General features: G+C 43.1%; 1 long non-coding RNA gene across 1 annotated transcript; it reads left to right on the forward strand.

The window, feature by feature from the left end:
* The first annotated feature begins 621 nt into the window (after positions 1-621).
* Positions 622-2,845, forward strand: LOC140847732 (uncharacterized). Its single transcript, XR_012127861.1, has 3 exons — positions 622-925; positions 1,019-1,203; positions 2,744-2,845. It is a non-coding gene; the product is annotated as an uncharacterized lncRNA (long non-coding RNA).
* The last annotated feature ends 1,534 nt before the right edge of the window (positions 2,846-4,379 follow it).

Genomic DNA, 4,379 nt, shown 5'->3' on the forward strand with positions numbered 1-4,379 from the left:
AGGGACCCACTCCCAGAGTTCCTCCTGGAGTGTGGGAGCAGGGGGGTGGCCTCTGCAGGGAGAGCAGAGAGAGCTGTGGAGCCCTGGTGCTCCTGGAGAGTTAAGCCCAAACTGGGAGCAGGGAGAGACTGACACTGAGACCTACTGCTTAGAGGATTAAGATTGTGCTGGGGAGCACATTCGAACCGGCTGTGTGTACTGAGCTGCCTGTAAATGCCATGAGAATAAAGGTGGGAACTCCCTTAATCCCCAATTTTTTCTCTTGCCTTTCTTCAGTCTCACCAAATTCATAGAGAACTTGCCCCAGAGTGGGGGAGCCCCCTCCTCCCAGAGCTACAAACTTTAATAGAACTAGTTCTGATGCAGGATTGGTGGTAATATTTTTAGTTGCAAAAGCCTATAATGACTTTCCCCTGAGTTAGTAATAAGTTCAGATCTTTAGTTTCCTAGACAGTGTTAGTTAAAATGCTTTGCCCTCATATTGTGTCTAAAGAGATGGAGTATTTTATTATGTGTCCCTCTTAGAGCAGCTAGTGATGAACCACAGCTCTGAAAGGTGGGAAGTTTTGTCTTTTGCATCCGTTAATTTGTTCAGGAGGCAAAACTATCTGAATAATGTAGTTTCTTAATGTTAGATTACTAATTTGTGAACCTACATCAGATAAATAAGACAAAGCTGTTTTAATCTATTGGTGTTGCACATGTCCTAAATCAGTTTCCTTCCAGTGACAGCACTAAAAAGATTGATGATTGTAAAGATGTGGGGATATTATGTCCTTCCTGCCATTCTTCGCTGGGGGAAAGAAAGGCCTGGGAATCCATCTTGGGAGCCCCTGCTCTGAGTCTTCATGGGGATTTTCTGGAACTTCTTTGTAGCTTGACTCTCAAGCTGGCATCTGGAAAACTCCAGACAGCATCTAACTAGGTAAATTGTATTCTTTGGGGTTTTGCTTGTTGTTCTGAAGGGTCAAAGCATGGATATTTTCATAATACTTTTGTTTGTACTGTTCTGTACCAGATTTTCCACTTCTAAGTGTCCCACTGAAGAAATGATTGGCTTACAAACTCTTACCTTCTCGGTGCACCATGACCAACTGGCAGCAGAAATCAGAAGCAGGACCCACAGAACGAGGCTTTTCTCATCCCTGGCATCAGGTCAGCTCGAGCTCTCCGTCCTGGGTGACCCTGCACATTCTGTCTTTGGTGAGTGCTTCAGTACTTCTGCTATTCCCTCGAAAGCTCTACATCTTGCCTGTGCTGTTCCTCCTGCCAGAACAGGTTCCAGGCATTGTGTCCACAGCAGGATGGCCTACTTCTCAGGAGCTGTGTGGGAAGACCCACAACTCTCAACTTCTGAGGGCATCAGCAGAACAGCTCTCAATTAGTCACCAGGCGCATGAGAAGTTTAATGAGCAATACGTGCCCTTTGGTGTCAGGCCTTCCCTTTGTTTTAATCTGCTGGGTCTGAACTGGAAGTCTCAGGATAGAAACAACAGATCCCATTAGCTTTTCATCTCCCATAATCCCAGAAACAGCTCCATTTCTGTGTGAATACATCACTCAGAGCAAAGAATGCACAAAAGCAAATTGTGCTCTTAACAGGAATGTGTGTTTATTTGCAAACATAGTCATTTTTATAAAAAGGGCTGTTGATATATGTAGGTTGACATCTGGAATTACCCTGATATAATATGCAGGACTTTAGATGACAAACAATGCAGTATGGGAGTTGCTAATGATGTCTGTGCTTAAAAATAATAATGGTTATTCAGTAAATCCAAAAACTAAAGTTGAAAAACTTTCTTTGCCCTATTTCTTAAAATTAAGAAACAGATGGCCATCTGTAGCCATATATTTCTTGTTGTTGCAAGTAAATGCAGCCACAGGAACTTATTTTATGCTAGAAGCCTCCATCTGCTATATGTAATCTTTCTGTAACTGTGGAAAAATGAATAAAATAAGAAGGACCTGTTCCCTTCTGACCTTGATCTCAGACAGATTATGTACCCGAGATCGTTCCCTTTTCTTCTTGACAGGTGTTAATTCTGAAATGATAGTGCTGGAATCTTTCGACAGTTTCACTTTTTACCTAAATGGGGGCAAATTTGGCTTCATAACATTTCTGGTTGGCATATGCTTTGCTGCTGTGCAGGGAGTGGATGTCCTTTAATGAGCAATATACTGTGTCCCTTCACAGCGTCTTCTCGTTGTAAAAATGCTCAAGCATCCTTTGCCTCTCTGGTCTTCTTGCTAAGCATAAATGAGAAATCATTACAAATGAAGTGGTCTTAAAAAATCCTTACATGTGTCATCGATCTATTCATTCATTGAAGGGAAGGGGAAGTTGGTAAACAGAATGAGTTGCAGTGAATGTGCTGATTCATTTGTTCCCATCTTTTCAGATCAGGCCCTGCACGGCTCTCGACCTCCCCCTTCCTTTCTTCTGTTCACCACCATCCCCATGACATTACTCTCCTGGGACTGTGTTTCTTTCCCAGTGGTTACATGGAATGGGGGTGTTGTTTAAACAGAATTCACCGTCATTCTGGCTTCCTTTAGTTCTTCTACTTCCACTTAGCTCTTCAGAAAGTTGGAGCTGAAAGAGGGACCTTAGACGTTACACGCCTCACTTTATAAGTTAAAAAAAACCCAAACCCCAAAACCTTAAGCTAGAAAAGGGGAGTAAAAGCCCAAAGCAAAACTAGAATTGGACATGGACTCTTGTTTTTTTTCTGACATGCAGGCTGCAAGAATCACGTGGAGGAGCAACATGAATCTGGAGGTTTTTATGGAAAACTAGGATGCCTGACTCCAAACAGAATTTTCATTAACTTCCTTGGTGTTGCAAGAGCACGAGAATGCCTGAGAGTGCTTGTTAAATATAAGAGTGAGAAACTCAGAAGGATTTAAGTATGAATTCAAGATCATTTGTTGTAGAAGCATGGTCTGACTCTATTTTTCAAGGCAATCACTTTCTAACTCCACACATTTATTCTGGTACTGGACAGGTTTTCTGTTCTAAAGGAAAAGCAAAATATAGGAAAAATTATATGGGAAAAGAGAGAGGAGAAATAATAAAGTCACCACATGCTTGAAGAGAGAGATCCTTGCCCAGTGTGGTCCTGGGCAAGCCACTTCATCTTGCTATGCCTCAATTCTCCATTGTTCAAAGAAGCGTGGTGTAGGTCTCCAGGCGTGGCCCTGGACCAGCGTTATCATCATCACCTGGGAACTTGTTAGCATCACAAATTCTCAAATCTTAGGCCAGTCAGAAGCTCTGGGGGTGGGGCCCAGCAATCTGTTTCAACAAGCCCTCCAGGTGGTTTCCATCACACTCTTGTTTGACAACTGCTGTGAATGATCCCATTAGAGAAACTCAACTCTCAGACATGTGGGCTAATGCTGCAGAGGAACCCGAACAGGTAGGTTTTCCTGTTCTCAGAGGTCACTTCCAAATGGTAAGTCTGTGATTCAAGATTTCCTACATTGCTCCTTGCATTTTTGTGTGAGTTTTACACTTTCTGCCCATCACACATGAGTTTACCTTTCAGAATGCACAGATGCTATGCTAAATATCTTCCGCCAGCAGTAGTACCAACCTGGAGCTCTAGTTTTAGATCCAGAAAATAAGTGTTTGTGGTTATAAGAGTTCAGAGAGTGAGCATCACTGCTGGGAAATGAGTGTGTGGGTTATCAACTCCCTGTAGTCTTGGGTTTTTCCTACCGAGACAGCGATAGTACCGCCTGACAACATGAGCAGGTGCTTTGACTTTGTGCTGCCCGCTTCAACGTGAGTGGCTCTGTAAGTCCAGGGAGAGGAAATCCTGGGGCAAAATACCTCTAAAAACTGAAATCAGTCAAAGGGAGAAATAAAGTTTAAAACCTGTGTATTGCTTACAAACTGCAGTCCAGGGTTGTCTCTCTCCTCTGCTCCTGAAGAAGCAAGCCAGCTGGCCCCTCCCTTTGAACTCTCAGGTTCAGACATGCCCTTGGTTGCCCAGGTAATTACCCATTGACGTGGAGATGAACTTCTCTCCACCCCTGAGGACATGCAAATGCACTAAAGCCAGGTGAGATACTCTGGAAATGTTACAATTTTACCCACACTCCATTTCCCAGCATGGGTAAGTTCTTTCCTGTCTCAGTCTCAGTTTCTCCATCTGTAAATGGGGAAACACAGAGTATCTACTTTATAGAGCTGTGAGGAGCCAAAAAATACAGCTCATGTAAAGAGGCCTAGCTCAGTGGATTGGGTGTATTAAGAACTTGCTAAATGTTAAGCATCATTAGTCAGGTTCTCAGTATTTTGCAGCTTTCCAATGAGGCTGGAGATGTTCTCTTGTAAAAGGTAATGTGTGAATGACATGTAAATGTGAAGG

This window comes from Manis javanica, chromosome 1 (genome assembly GCF_040802235.1).
Source record: "Manis javanica isolate MJ-LG chromosome 1, MJ_LKY, whole genome shotgun sequence".
Classification (NCBI taxonomy): Eukaryota; Metazoa; Chordata; class Mammalia; order Pholidota; family Manidae; genus Manis; species Manis javanica.